The sequence below is a fragment of the Sminthopsis crassicaudata genome, chromosome 1 (assembly GCF_048593235.1).
Source record: "Sminthopsis crassicaudata isolate SCR6 chromosome 1, ASM4859323v1, whole genome shotgun sequence".
Lineage (NCBI taxonomy): Eukaryota > Metazoa > Chordata > Mammalia > Dasyuromorphia > Dasyuridae > Sminthopsis > Sminthopsis crassicaudata.
Window position 1 is genome coordinate 113,476,362 of NC_133617.1, and position 16,760 is coordinate 113,493,121.

Genomic DNA, 16,760 nt, shown 5'->3' on the forward strand with positions numbered 1-16,760 from the left:
TTTCAGTCTGCCAGGTGAAGAGTCCTTAAGCCTCCCACCTGTTCCCCACTCCTTCAATTCACAATGTTTCTTTGGAAAGAGAGAAAGAGTATATGAGCTCATTCACTTGTTAGCCTGAATTTACTTTTGCTTATTATTATGCTCCTTTTAATATATTTGTTGCAGATTATGAGTGAATAATCTTTTACAAATTCAAGGTCTAAAACAACTTGTTCCAAGTAGACAATGAGACTTAGCTCATTATCTGTTTATAGATTCTAAGATACATTTGTTTGTATGTATGTGAACATGCATATATATATATATATATATATATATATATATATATACACATATATGCGCACATATATTATGTGTGTTTATGTATGTGTATGTATCCCAGGGTTCAAGCCTGGCAAAGTTGCTTAAAACCCTTTTGATTGGTGGAAAAAAATATTACTGGAAATTGAGTACCTTCATGGGGTGGGGAGAAGATTGTCACAACAAATTTGTGAGAGCACCAGGGCCATGCTGAAGCTTCAACTATCTCTGGGGACCTAACTGTTAATTTTCCACTGTGAGTATTTAAACTTAAAAATCAGCAAATACCTTTGATTTTTCAATATGGATGAATAATTGAACAGACCAGATCTCTTTTGATTTACTGTATCTCACTAGCCCAACAGAACTTAAAGCAATAACTATGACTGTTATTTGGAACAGGAACATCTGGGTGTTGCCTATAAAGGAATTTGATCTGTACCTATAAATGACATATCCACAAAGCAATACAAATATGTGTATCAGAGATGTTAATTATTAAAAATATTAATCTAGTAGAAGTGATCATTCGAAAATGGAAACCAGGTAGGAGACTTTGTCAGTACTTCAGATAAGAGATTATAAAAATGAGAACTTGAATTGTAATAATGGGAATGCAAAAAGGAAAAAAAAGAGGTGAAGTGGGCATTGACAGTGGCACTTTGAAAATGGGAGTAAGAAGGAAGGAAAAGAAAATAGGACTAATGAATCATTAAAAATTCATAAGAGACAGACAAGCAGAATAGTGTTGAAACTATGACATTAAATTTGAAATATAAAGAAGCAAAGTTTCATATGTAGTTTTCTCTTTCTCTTCTTCATTATATGAGTCAATGTTCATATCTATTGATATTTCCCATGATCAAAATAATAAAAAGTAGAATAGATGTGAGAGAGAGATTGTGGAAGTTGAATAAAATTAGGTCAAATGAGAGCAAATAATGAAAGATGTTATTAGACAAAGACATTTATATTTGAGTGAGCCATTTTATGTAATCTTTGTCCAAGAACTCGAAAAAATGAAGATGTGACATACTGTGTTTATTAGTAACTGAGTACAGAGTAAATGTTTTCCCATTATATTCTGATTTCTGTTGCATTCACTATTGCCAAAGTTTAAGTGTTTGTTATTTACATTTTGCTCATTCTCCCAGGAAGTAAGCCAAACAATTCACAAACTAATGAAATTATCTTCAAATAAAGTCAGAGCCAATTTGTTAGATGGATTGCTAATTGTTTTTATATTCAGCCCTTTCAGTGAGCCACAATTCTTTTCCAAAGCCAATTTTATGGTGTATATTCCTGTTTCTCCTTACCATTTCTTTGGCTTGGATGTCTTCAACAGTAACAAATGGAAACAGAATGAGATATCAAATAAAAGGCAACAAAAGGGACTGTATTCTTTTAGGGGAATTTTCAATTTAAGAAAAACACTTCCAAATTTCCCAATATCCCAAAGCAAGTCTATATGTCAAATAGAACAAGTCTATTTAATGTAAGAATATGATAGTATACGGCCTTTAAGAAGTATGATTTTCTGAATCATAAAGTCATCACATATGAAACCTTAAATTATTGTTTCATGGAGTGTTGGATTATATCCCCACGATTTATAACTATTATTATAGGACTATATCTAAGGGTTTCTACATTTTCCAAATTCCATAGCATGGTACCCTGGAAAGTATACTGAATTCGGAGTAAGAAGATTGAGGATGGAATTCCAGTTCAACTTCTAATGCTTGTGTGACTTTGGGCAAGTATCTTAATTTCTCTAGGCCTCGTGTTTTGTTTTTTTTTATCTGTAAAGTGAATAGATAATATCTAAGATTCCCTAAATTGAAAATCCTTTGACCCTTTGATTTCAAGGTTCTCCCTGTTAGTGCAGTTTTTCTCCTCTAATTACCTTATATCTTGCTGTTTCCCTCCATTTGACCATAGTATCTTCCTTTTAGGCCATCTACAAGGCCAAGCGGCAGTGTTTCTGTGCAGACATTAATCCTCACAACTGGATTTCCTGACCTGATCCACAGCACAAACTGATTAATAAGTACTCTCTACGTCAAGCCAGCCTCAGCCTATCCCATCTTCCTGACATTTTATTATACTTTAAAATTAAGTTTCTGGGTTATATTATTGTGAAGAATGTCTCTTGCATAATAGGGCTTCTTATCTGGTAGAGTAAAAAGAGGATTCAATGTGGAGTCAGAGTCTTGAATAATAATATTGATTTTGATACTTGCTATCTATGTGATCCTGGAAAAATCTCTCAAACTCTCTAGGCCTCAGTTACCAAATAACAGTATTATAGGTAATGCCATCTAAGGTCACTTAAATTCCCCATCATTGATTCTTTGACCTCTCTAATTTTATATAATAAATGTTAGAGATTTGGTTGAGATCAATGTCACTTAAAATTCAAAAGCCTTCATTTCAGGTCTGGGTAGCTCTTAATATGAGTAAATATTATAATTAATAATAATAATAATAATTGTGTAGTACTTTACATTTTGCAGAATATTTTACATTTACATATCCTGGGAGATAAGTATAGTTATTTATCCCCATTTTGCAGTTAAGGAAACTGAGACAAAAGAGATTAAGTGATTTGGTCAGGATCACACAGCTAGTAAGTAGCTAAGTCCAGATGTGAACCCATTCTGCCACCTCCCTGTGAAATTAACTCTCCTTAATGTTCTTTGTTCTTCAACTGATGAGGGACCAAGGGGAGAAAAATTGTACCCTGGAATTGTACTGAATATTTTTATTCCTAATAACTGTACTTTTTAATATGGATCTGTCAACCTCTGCAATGGACAAAGACTATTTTTTATCTCTATATTCTGAGGCCCTATCATGATGCTATGCATTTAGTAGTTAATTAAGAATATGAATTTATTTCATAAATTGTAAGAAAGAGAAATATATGAAAAAGCATAGAGATTAAGGTAAGGAGGAGTGTATAGGACTATAAGCATGAATCTGGTACCCTACAATCTATTAATTTTTAATGTAATTATTTAATCTTGATTTATGAGAAAGTCTCAACCCAGAAATACTTTCTACAAATATAATTGTTTAATTAGGCTTCCCAAATATTAATTAATATCTATAAAGCACTTACTATCTATTAGGCACTAATCTAAGCAGTTACTATCTATTAAACACAAAATCAACATCTGAAAAAGTTTTTGATCTCAAGGAATTTTCATTTGAAGGAGAGGAATACATGCACAGATAATAATAAGTTATTATTTACACATAACTTTAAGGTTTGCAAAGATTCACAAATATTATCTTTTTTTTTATCCTCACAACTGTTGGAAGAAGGTGCTATTATTATCTTCATTTTGCAGTTAAAGAAACTGAGGCAGACAGAGGTTAAATGACTTGCCCAAGTTCACATAGCTAGTTGTGATTGAGTCCAAATTTGAAGCTAAAGCTTTATGACTCCAAGTCCAGCATTGTATCACTTACCTCTCTCCATATATAAAGCAAATACAAAAATGCATGAATTGTCCAAAGGAGAAAAGGAAATTGTCTCCTGCAGAAGGTGGTACTTGAGCTTTATCTAGAAGGTAACTAGTAGATTGAGGTAACAGGGGAGAAATATTAATTATTATCGGTATAAAGGCATAGAGATGATAAATAGAGCATCATGCATGAGAAACAAGAAAGTCAATATGACTGGACCAGGGGGTGTGGAGAAGAACAATGTTATCCAAAATATTATTCCCAGCATGATTTTTCTCTGTCCCAGAAATTTGAGCAACACTTCATTTCTGCTCTCCCCTTTGCCACCTTGGTTTCCTTCATAGAATTATAATATTGTAAGGGACATCAGAATGATTCTATGCTATGATTTTAGGAAGCCATCAAATGCTGTTTACCGAGTTCTATGCTAGGCTCTAGGAATACAAAACTAAGAGTAAGAACAGGGGAACCGTGCTCTCAAAGAATTTTCATTTGGAAAGGTGAAAAGAATAACATGTATGTGTATCTGTATGTATATACATATATACACAGAGAGAGATATGCAAACTCACATAAATATACATATATAAGCTACATATATATGGATATACATATACATACAAAATAATAATATAATTTCTATATCATTTTAAAGTACTTTACAAATATAAGATCCTTCTCTAAACATCTGACAATTTCATCATCTTACAATTTATGCTTGCGAACTTTTAGTGATAAAGAAATCATTATCTTAAAAAAAAAAAAACAGACCTCAAATTTTCAAGATGTTCTGTCTTATGGGGGTAAGAAGATGAAGTCATAGATTTGTAGATTTGGAACTGGAATAAACCTACTAAATGTGTAATCAAATCTTTTCATTTTATAAATGAAGAAACCAGGGCTTAGAGAGGTTAATTAGCTTGCCAAAAGTCAGAGATATTAAGGATCAGAACAGGAATTTAAACACAAGTCAATAATACCAAGTGAAGCATTCTTTCCATTAGGCATTATCTCCAAAATCTATTTTTTCTATCAAATAATAATTCTCTAAATTGAAACTTCCCCTAGGTTTCTCCAGTATAAAAACTATAATCCTTTTACCACCATGGTTGCCATTCTTCCTAAAAGTTGCCATGATCTGAACAAAACGATCTACATAAAGTCTGGCTGAAGAATAGTGCAGTAGGACTTTCACCTCCTTTGTCCTGACCATCTATTTCTCAATATAAGATTTCATTGACTTTTTGGTTATCATATAACATTCTTGTTTCACATTAAATTTACAGTCCACTAAAAAGCAAGTCAAACAGCAGTCTGTTCATGCTTCCCTCATCTTATAATTTGCATAGATCATAGACTTAGAATTGTAAGAATCCACGGAAACCCTTTACTCTGACTCCTTTTTACACAGAGGAAACAGATCCACAGATAATGTGTATATGACTTGTCCAAGATCACACAGGTAATTAGTATCAAAGACAGGATTTGAATAAGATCCTCTGACTCCAGACTTGGTATCATGTTGATTGATTTTCAACACAAATGTAAGATTATTACATTTTATCAAATGAGATTTTCTTCTATGTTCTTTCCTGTCAAGAACTTTTATTTAATTCAGTGAGTTTGCTGTATCTCTCAGCTCTATGTCATCTATAAATTTAATGATAATATTATCTCTGTCTTTCTCTAGAGGGAAAGAACGTTATACCTCATAAGTAAGGCAAAGCACAGATTCCTGAACATACCATTACAGATCTCTTTACAATTTGTGTCTTGGATTATTAACCACTATATATTCAACTACAACTAAACCCATCCTCACTAATCCAATCCTCACTAAACTAATCCCCACAGTATCACATAGTACACACCTCTCCAAGTGGTGTGTACCATACACCTCCATAGAACTACATGAAATGTTTTTTTTTTTAATGATATGCCAAAGATTAGACAAATGAAATGTACATTTCTTTGATCATATAACCAAATAATTATGTACTTATATAATAATTGGATACAATCCAAGATTTAGAGGCATGAAGTTATAATCTCACATCAGAAACTTACCATGCATGACCTTGGTCAAGTCACTTAATCTCTCTGAAACTCAATTTTCTCACTTGTAAAATGGGGATAATAATAGCTCTTATTTCAAATATTTGTTACTAGAATCAAATTAAATTATAAATATCCCAAGTGTTATGTTACCTATTATAATTATCATTTTGTCACTGCTTCCTTTTCTTGATATTCTTTTTATAATAATTGGATTTTTAAAGAATTTATTGAATTTTAATTTATTTTAAAATTTTGACAAGAATGAAAGTCAAGCTCACTGTGCTATAATTTTTAGATTCCATTTTTGTTTTGTTTTTCAAAATCAATATTTTCCTTTTCTGCACTATGTCTTCCATTCTCCAGAACTTTTTGAAGCTCACAAACAATGGACTAACAATTATAGTTGCCAGTTCTTTTAATACCTGAAGATGAAATTCATTTGTACAAGGTGACTTCAACTGGTCAATAAGTTTCCTGTAAGAATAGCTTAGATGTTCTCTTACTTCCTCCTTTCTCATTTTGGATTTTGCCAAGAAATTTTATGGTTTGACAAGAAAGCCATGTGGTTCTATCCTTTACAGTACAAAGATTATTCATCCTCCTTGTGCATTTTGATCACTATCATTGATGATCTTTTTATTTAGCTCATTTCAGGAAGCAAAGAGAAGAGAAAATTTGGAAAAATGATTATTCTTTCACTTCTGATATTTGGGCCATCCATTTAAAGTAGCACAATAGTCTCCAATCTTCTTCTATGAATCAGTCCAAATGACAGTGCCAAAACAGTCTTGGATTCTGAGCCAGCTGGAGCAAAGTCATCATGTAGATAGAGGGTTGTGTGAACATATAAATTATGAGTCTGTCTGTAATATCTATATGGCTTAGATTTGATGGCTGCATTAGTTTAAAGTGTTACACAATATCCAGTCTATAGGCTATATAGAAGTTTTCTAATTTTTACATAATGTTCCTACTTATAATTTTGCATTTTAAGTACAATATATATTACCTACTGAGACTTTGTTAAAGCATTATAGCATTCCAAATAGAGCAGTGCATTTGGATTGAAACAAAACCTTTTGACTATTAATTTTATTAGATGAGTTTTATTGTTCTCAAGTTTTTAGCTTCTCTCTGAGGTCCTTTTTTTTTTTTTTTTTTTTTTTTTTTTTAAACATCAAAGATGTGAGTCCACTTTTGAGTTTATACAACTTGTTTTTGTTCAGAGGTAAATTGTCATCACTGGATAAATGAAGCTGACAATTCAGAGCTCAATTTCAAAAGACCATAACTAAAAAGGGGGAGGAATAAAAGGGAAAGAGAACAAGAATTTATTTATGTGCCTGCTATGCACCAGGAAAAGGAAAAGGACTGGGAGTATACAGAGATGTTCCTTTTAGTAACACTGAAAGCAAAACAATATTGATCTGACTTTTGACTATAGACCAGAAATGAAATAAAACATCTGAGGAGGAAAAAAAAAATCAATTAGGAAAGCAGTTGAGGAGTAGGTTAACATTTGAAACATTTGAAAGTGTTACAAAAGCTTCCTCTTTACAGGATCATTGTTTTAAATGGACTTTATTGAGGGCCAGTTTGTGGCAAGTAATTCAGTAACACCCATAGTAATTGCTGGCAGCTGCACCTCCTGATTTCCAGTCACAATTTTGAGTCAGGGCCATTTGGTGCTGTCCTGTGGAGAAGGATAAACTTGTTATTAACAACCACACAGCCCAACTTTGGTCCGTTGTTCAGGGAAAACTTTTGTGAAAATCAAGTCAGTACTGGTCCTCTTGCTTTCCCTGCGGATCTAAATGAGATACATGACAGATGAGGGCTTGGCGAGAATCTCAACTTAGTGATGCATTGGTGTTATTTCATTTTCATAACTTAGATAAAACCACTATGAAATCACCCTAGCAGGATCTAATAGCTAATGTTGTTGAAACCACTTTTCTTGGTGATATGAAAAGGAACACCGCTTTCTGAATCATTGCCCAAATCTGATGGATGGCCCAGTTCTGTAAGGTGTCCAGGTAGAGGGTAGAAAACCACCCCAACTTGTCAAGATGATAAATTTCTTATCATTTTTCTTCTGGAAAATATCCAGCTAACCCTGGGGCTTTCTCTGATTCTTCTCCCTGCCGCCCATCCTTTTCTCTTATTTTCCCTTCTCACAAAAAAAAGGAAAAAAAATGAAAAAGAAGAAAAAAGAAAGGAGAGGGAGGAGGGGAAGGGAGAATGAAGAGGGAAATGAAGAGAAAAGAGAAAATTCAACAACCTAAATCAAAGCAAAAATTAAAAAAAAAAAAAAAAAAACTTAAAGCTTTTGGAGTGATTTGGACCATAGCTTAGTATTGGTATTATTGAAGTAATAGCTAGCAAAGCTCCAAATCAGTCTTTTGCTCCTTTCTTTTATTTTTCTTCAGTTTCTACATTTACATTAGCCCCTCTAACAGAATAATGTATTTATCTTGTTCTCAGTGGGTTTTTTTTTAAATATTCCTAGTTAGTGAGACAGATACATATAGCTAGCATGATAATAGCTAGCATGAATATATCATCTTAAGATTTATAAATCATGCTTGTTTCATTTTTTAGTGAGGTTAATAACTTTGAGCAACTCTGTCATGCTTAAATCCATTTCTTGAACAAGTCAAGATATCCTGTGATGTCATTGGTCCTCTCTGAAAACAAAGGATAAATAACCACATATTTAAACAAGTCTGGGTGGACTGAGTCAGACTGAGGTTAAATGACTCACAGTATCCCATAGCTAATAAGTATCTATGACCACATTTGAACTCAGGTCTTCTTGATTCCAAAGCCAACATTCATAAAACCATGGCAACTACTTAGCTGATGCAATTACTTCTGCTTGTACCTGTCAAAAGAGAGAATGCATGGTATCCATGGATCAGTTCACTGGTTCATAGGAACTAAAGGGAGAAGGAACCTAGTCCAATCCTCATCACTCTTCTTGTTTTTTTTTTCCCTTTTGTTTTCAAAAAGGAGAAATGACATCATAGATATCTTGACATGCAAGTAAATTGGACTTAATTAAGGCAGACTTGCATAGTCATCAGCTTCATTCTTTCTTCCAGAATGTTAATCCAAAGGAATAAAATCAGGATAACTGGTTTAGGTGGCAGCTTTTAACCTTGGCATAGTGAAATCTGGCTAAGCTGTAAGAGCTCCACAGTACCTGCTTCACCATTACATTAAAAGAAGAGGAAAATAAGGAACAGTAAGATTTAATAACTTGGTTATATCCACATAAGAAAAAGATAGTAGATTTAAACCTAAGTCACTAACTTTTTCTACTTCAATAAAAGGAAATGACTTTCTTTGTGTCTTCCATAACATTGAAGTTCAGTGTTGAACATAACACTCATAAACAGAAAAATTGGTTAGTTTGTCTTAAAATGATCATGTCATCTATCTAAAACCATCAGCAAGCATCATATGTAATAAGGATAAACTAGAATACCCAGTAAGATCAGGGTTTGCAACAAGGTTACCCACTATCACCATTACTATTCAATATTGCATTAGAAATGTTAGCTTTAGCAATAAGAGAAGAAAGAGAAATTAAAGGAATTAGAGTATGTAATGAGGAAACAAAATTATCAATCACTCTTTGCAGATAACATGATGGTATCCTTAAGAGAATCCTAAAAAAATACTAGAAACAATTGACAACTTTAGTAAAGTTGCAGGATACAAAATAAATCACATAAATCATCAGTATTTCTATATGTTACCAACATAAAATCCAGCAGGAAGAGATAGAATGAAAAATTCCATTTAAAATAATTGTACATAATACAAAATATTTAGGACTCTACCTGCCAAGGCAAATCCAAGAACTATATGAACACAATTACAAAACACTTTCCACACAAATAAAGTTAGGTCTAAACAACTGGAAGAATATCAAGTGCCCAGAAGCAAGCTGAGCTAATATAATAAAAATGACAATTCTACCTAAATTAATCTACTTATTTAGTGCCATACTAATCAAACTGCCAAGAAATTTTTCTTCAGACATAGAAAAAAATATAACAAAATTCATTTGGAAGAACAAAAAGTAAAGAATTACAAGAGAATTAATGAAAAATACCCAAATGAAGATACCCAAAATATAATGATAGAAGAGATGTGAGAAAACTGGGATACCAATAATACATTGTTGGTAGAATTGTGAACTGATCCAATCATCCGGAGCAATTTGGAACTATGCTCAAATTTTGCATACTCTTTGATGAAGCACTGTCTCTATTGGGTTTGTATGCCAAAAAGATCATAAAAAGGGGAAAAGAACCCACATGTACAAAAATGTTTGTAGCAGCTCTTTTTGTAGTGGCAAAAAACTGGAAACTGAGTGGATTCCATCAGTTGGGGAAAGTATGAATAAGTTATGGTATATGAATGTTATAGAATGTAGTGTTCAGGTTGGTTTTCTGGAGATCTCTGGACCAACCTTCTTTTCAGTAGATTAATCACCACAAAAATATCCAGGTGTTAAAAGTCCAAATTCTTTATTACCTCCTTGCCTGGGGCCCAGCTAGCTTTCTTGAAGTGTTTACTCTCAGTTGGGGGAGCAGGAAGACAGGCCAGCCACCATGAGGCTGATGAAAATGGAATGAATGTGTCCTTGGCCCTGAGAGCTTGAGCTCCCACCTCCAGTTCTCTTGTCTTCTCTGGCTCTGACCATGGCTGAGTTTGTCCCAGCTTATATGCTCTATTCTAATTACATTGTCATAGGTGTGAATCTTGTGGAATTATATTAAGTACTAAGTACATGTACTGAACTAGAGAATTATTAATCACCATGCTAAACTAGATAACCATTGTCTTATCAATTCCACTGAGTTAACACCTTGTAAGAATCCTTGTTTCAAGTACAGAGTTCTGGCCCATAACAATAGATTATTATTCTATAAGAACCATCAATAGGATGATTTGAGAAAGGCCTGGAGAAACTTACATGAACTGATATTGAATGAAATGGTTAGAACCAAGAGCAACAAGATTATGTGATGACCAATTCTGATGGACTTAGCTCTTTTTGACAATGAGGTGATTCAGGCCAATTCCAATGGGTTGTGATAGAGCCATCTGCTCTGTGGATATCACAAAAGAGTATTTGCATCATTTTTTGTTGTTTGCTTTGTTCTTTCTTATATCTTATTTTTTTTCCTTTGTGATTTGATTTTTCTTGTGTAGAATGATAAATGTAGAAAGATGTATGGAAGAATTGCATATGTTTTGCATTGTATTGCTTGCTGTCTAGGGAAGCGGCTGAGGGGAAGAGAGGGAAAAAAACTTGGAACATGGGGTTTTGAAACGGTGAATGTTGAAAACTATCTTTGCATATCTTAAAGATAAAAAGTTATTTTTAATTAGTTAAATATTTAATGAAAGATTCCAAAGATTTATTTTCTTCAATAAAACTAATGCTAATAATAGGAAATACAATTAAATATTTCGACAAATAAGGATAAGATGGGGTCATGGAGATAGGGAAAAACACTGGAACTCTAAGGCTACTAATGCCATATTCTAAAGACTCCTCAGTTCTGGAAAGTTGGGATACCTGAATGTTATTCTCAGTTCTTCCAGAAAGGAGGTGAACTTAAACACAAACTGTCAAAACCTCAGTTTCCTTCTCTGAAAAAATGTAAGATAAACTCTAAAGTTTTTCTATCTCTTACAATTTTGTAATTCTGTGATCCTATGATTTTTTTATTCATCTGTTCTTTGGTCTGTTCTCCCAAAGAATCCTAAATCATATTAAAGCATCCCAAGCCATATTATATATTCTACAAGTACCTAAAATTCACCATAACCCAAATCAAATTTATTATATTTCCTTTCAAATCTATTCCAATTTAAGACTTTCCAGCTTTCCTTTCTTTGCTCCATAATCCATACTCCTGATGATCACACTTTCATTATTTCCTTTATTTCCTATCCATTTAGATCAGCTCAATTTGATCCAATTCCTTTCAGCTTGGCTTAATGGGAATAGTATGGGAATTTTCCTTAACAATCCTCAAATCCAGGGGCAGCTAGGTGGTGCAGTGGATAGAGCACCAGCCCTGAATTCAGGAGGACCGAGTTCAAATTTGACCTCAGACACTTAACACTTCCTAGCTGTGTGACCCTGGGCAAGTCACTTAATCCCAGCCTGGGGGGAGGGGGGAAATCCTCAAATCCTTGAATCTGGTCAATGGAGTACAGGGAACAAAGTTATTCTTTCATACACTATCAAAACAGTGTTGTCAGTCCTAGAACAAAGTCTCAAATATCATCAACCATATTGTTTATACCTTCTATAAGGAGATATTCAATACTAAAATAGACTTCATCTTTTAACCTCATTAATCCTGCCAAGGGCACTCCTGTTTATACTCCTGTATATCAACAAATATTTACTAAATACCTACTTCATACACAGGTCTGTGGGGGGAAATGGGGGGAAATTAAAAATAAATAAAATACACAATCTAAATTCAAAGGGGGGCAGGGAAGAGGGGGATATATGTGTATATAATACAAAGAACTATTAGCGTTTACAAAGAAATACAATGAAGAGTCCAAGTCCAAAGAAGGAAAAATCATTTGTGAAAGAGACCCCCAAAGACTTCGTGGAGAAGGTAGCATTTGTTTGAAATTTTTCAATTGCTTTCAATTGAATCAGTTGAATCACAGCTGTGGGTGAGGGGCAGAAGGGGAAAGAAACAAAGACAAAAGAATTTCACATTTCTTGCCACCAAGTTTACATTCTTCTAGAGGGAAATCACATGTACAGAGAAGTAAATACGAAAATTAAATCAAAGTCATTTAAGAGTGGCGGATTTAGGAAGGAAAGAAGCATTTGTATTATGCCTACTATTTGCCAGGCACTGAGGTAGTAATCTGCGATTATCCATTCATTTGACCCAATCAGTTACAATTTGATTCCAGCTAGACCTTAAGAGTAAGGAAACGGTAAAGCTAAAGAATAGAGAAAGTGGCAAGGGCTGGAGGCGTGCCTGGAGAATAACAAGCAGGGAGGAAAGAAATGAAGAAGTGAAGGTGATGTTTAACTTCTGGCAAGCCCTCTCATAGTGAGCAGCATCCCAGCATCCTTCAGGAGAACATGCCTTGGGGGGTAGGGGAGCAAAAGGAAGGAAGCAGCTTCCCAGCATCCTTCAGGAGAATATGACTTGGAGGGTAGAGGAGCAAAAGGAAGGAAGCAGCTTCCCAGCATCCTTCAGGAGAACATGCCTTGGGGGGTAGGGGAGCAAAAGGAAGGAAGCAGCTTCCCAGCATCCTTCAGGAGAACATGCCTTGGGGGGTAGGGGAGCAAAAGGAAGGAAGCAGCTTCCCAGCATCCTTCAGGAGAATATGACTTGGAGGGTAGAGGAGCAGAAGGAAGAAAGCAGCTTCCCAACATCCTTCAGGAGAACATGCCTTGGGGAGGTAGGGGAGCAGAAGGAAGGAAGCAGATTCCCAGCATCCTTCAGGAGAATATGACTTGGAGGGTAGAGGAGCAGAAGGAAGGAAGCAGCTTCCCAACATCCTTCAGGAGAAAATGCTTGGGGGGTAGGGGAGCAGCTTCCCAACATCCTTCAAGAGAACATGCCTTGGGAGGTAGGGGAGCAGCTTCCCAGCATCCTTCAGGAGAACATGCCTTGGGGAGTAGGGGAGCAGCTTCCCAGCATCCTTCAGGAGAACATTCCTTGGGAGGTAGGGGAGCAGAAACAAGGAAGCAGCTTCCCGGCATCCTTTGCAGCGGTTGCAGCTCTCTATGGGAGAGCAGGAAGTAAGGGGGTGAGACTAAATTCCTGCAGGGGGTGCACACTCCCTCATTAGTGAGCAGGACCTTAGAGTCCTTCAGGAGGTGTGCTTGGGCGGGGCGGCTTATGAAAAGAAAAAAAAAAAAAAAAAAAACGGCTTCCCAGCGTTCTTTGGGAGCACAGGCGCTGGGAGAACAAGGGTGAGCGTGACGTCTAACTTCCTACCGAAGGCGAACACTCTGTTAATAGTGAGCAGCGTCCCAGAGTCCTTCGGGAGAACAGGTGGTGGAGGGCGGAAGGAAGATGGCTGGTAAGAAGAACGTTCTGTCGTCGCTGGCGGTTTATGCGGAGGATTCGGAACCCGAATCTGACAGCGAGGCCGGAGTGGAAGCGGCTGCAAGTGTGATAGCAATAGAGGAAAAAGGCAGCTTAGTGTCTGAAGCCTATGGAGATGATGACTTTTCTCGATTTGAGGGAGATCAGGATGGCTTCGAAGAAGGAGACGAAGAAAACAGCAGACTGTCGGAAGATGACGATTCAGAGACTGAAAAGCCCGAGGCTGATGCCCTAAAGGAGTTTGCAGAACTGGAGAAGAGAGACCCTCAGGAGCTGGTTGCTTCCTTCTCTGAGAGAGTCAGGAACATGTCTCCTGACGAGATTAAAATTCCCCCAGAGCCACCTGGCAAATGCTCCAATCACCTCCAGGACAAGATACAGAAACTGTATGAGCGGAAAATAAAGGAAGGGATGGATATGAACTACATCATTCAGAGAAAGAAGGAATTTCGGAATCCCAGTATCTATGAGAAGCTTATCCAGTATTGTTCCATTGATGAACTTGGCACCAATTATCCCAAGGATATGTTTGATCCTCATGGATGGTCTGAGGACTCTTACTATGAAGCATTAGCTAAAGCACAGAAGATTGAAATGGACAAATTGGAAAAAGCCAAAAAGGAGAGAACAAAAATTGAGTTTGTGACAGGCACCAAAAAGGGCACCACCAGTAATGCCATAGCCACAGCAAGCACCTCAGCCAGCACAGCGTCCAGCACTGGGGCTACAGATGCTCAGAAGAGAAAGAGTAAGTGGGATTCTGCTATCCCAGTGACCACGATTGCCCAGCCTACAATCCTTACCACAACAGCTCCCCTGCCAGCCGTGGTCACAGTGACAACCAGCGCTAGTGGCTCCAAAACTACTGTCATTTCAGCTGTAGGCACCATTGTGAAGAAAGCCAAGCAATGAGAGATACATGGTTGAGCATACTTGTTGTTGAGGGACAGTTACCCCAGGACCTTGCCGCAACTAAGAGCCTTGGGTGTGGAATCCCGCCTTGGACGCACTACCACATGCACTCACTGGACTAAGACTTTCCAAAAGCTTCCCATCCCTAAAAAAACATCCTCTTTCTTGTCCTAGTAAGAGAATCTTGTTCTGTCATCCAGAAGAATCCTTATGCCTATCAGGATAGTAAAATTGCAAGAATTGGATATAATACTAATATTTTTTTTTTAAATAGTATTATATGGTGCTTTAAGTTTGCAGAGCACTTTACAAATTTGTCATTCTAAGTTCCCAAAAATGCTGGGAGGTGGATGCTATTATTATCTCCATTTTACAAATCAAGAATCTGAGGCAGGCAGAAGTTAAGTGGCTTGCCTAGGTTCAAACAACTAGTAAATGTATGAAATAGGATTAGAATTGCATTTTATTTCAGGTCTTTATTTTCCACAATTTAAAATATGTTTGTGTATGTTTTATGCTCTAATTCTGTTCTGCATTGTAGTTATTAAATAGTATTGTCTGTTTTCTGAATGTGTCATATTTCCATGCTTTCCCCCCTTACCCTTTGAGTAAAGGCTCTGTGAGGGCAGGCCATATGCCTTTATCTTTTTATCTATCCCCAGTAACTCACATAATTTTACACATGGACTTGAATAAGGAGAAAATGCCATGTAAGGAAATGGCCTCCAACATTGCAGAGAAACACCTGCTTCTGATCTTAGATTGGGGATACTGAAAATTAAGGGACTTAGCAGAAAGGTATAGCCAAGGGGACTGTATAATACAGGGAAAAGAATGCTGGCTATGATGTCATAGTATATGAGTTACTCTGAGCTCTATCACCTCTATGACCCTGAAAAAGGCAAAACTCCTATAGACCATATTTTTCGCCTCTATAAAGTGAAGGAATTGGACTAGATGGCCCCAGTATTTTCTGTAAACTCTTAATTTTATCCTACTGGATAACATGAAGTAGATGTCCTATAGGTAACAGAAACTCAGTGTGTTCAAAATTGAATTCATTATCTTCAGTTTCCCAATTCTCCCTCCTCCAGATACCATGCTGTCATTCTCCCAAGTCCTAAGCTCATAATTAGATGTCAGCCTCAATTCCTCACTCCCTCTGACCCATTCATATGCAGCCTGTTGCTTAGTCTGCTGATTTTACCTTTGCATCATCTCTCATCTATTCCCTCTTCTCTGTTCTGATCTTGGTACCAACCTGGTGCAGGCCCCATCACATCATAGCCTGTTGATGAGTCTGCTTGCCAGAAGTTTTCCCCATTCTTCTACTCAGTTGTCAAAGTGATTTTCCTAAAGCATGGGTCTGACCATGTTACCCTCAACTCAGTAAATTTCCTGTCACCTCCAAGATCAAATACAGAATCCCATGTTAGACTCTAAAGCCCTTTATAACCCATGCATGTTCTCACACATATGCACACATCTTTCTAGTCTCATACCTCACCCACACATAGTTTGTGATTAGTGATACTGGCCTTCTTGCTTTCCCCCCCACAAATATTCCATTTCCCTACTGTGGATATTTTCACTGGCTATCTACTATATTTGGAATGCTTTCCCTCCTGTCCACTTCTGGGTTTCCCTCATATATCTCAGGTAAAATTACAGTTTTGCAAGAAGCTTTTCTCTATCTGCCTTGATGCTTCTATTATTTCCTATTATTTCCAATTAATCTTGTATATATTTTACTTGTACACATTTATGTACATGATGTCTTTCCCCTCTCCCCCATTTGATTATGAAAGCCCTGAAAAGAGTGACTATCATTTTCCTTTGTATCTCCAGAGCTAAGTAGGTACTTCATAAATATTTATTCACTGTGATCTTTGT

General features: G+C 36.1%; 1 pseudogene; it reads left to right on the top strand.

Annotated features, from left to right (window-relative positions):
• The first annotated feature begins 13,856 nt into the window (after positions 1–13,856).
• On the top strand, positions 13,857–15,431 carry LOC141552838 (SAP30-binding protein pseudogene; annotated as a pseudogene).
• The last annotated feature ends 1,329 nt before the right edge of the window (positions 15,432–16,760 follow it).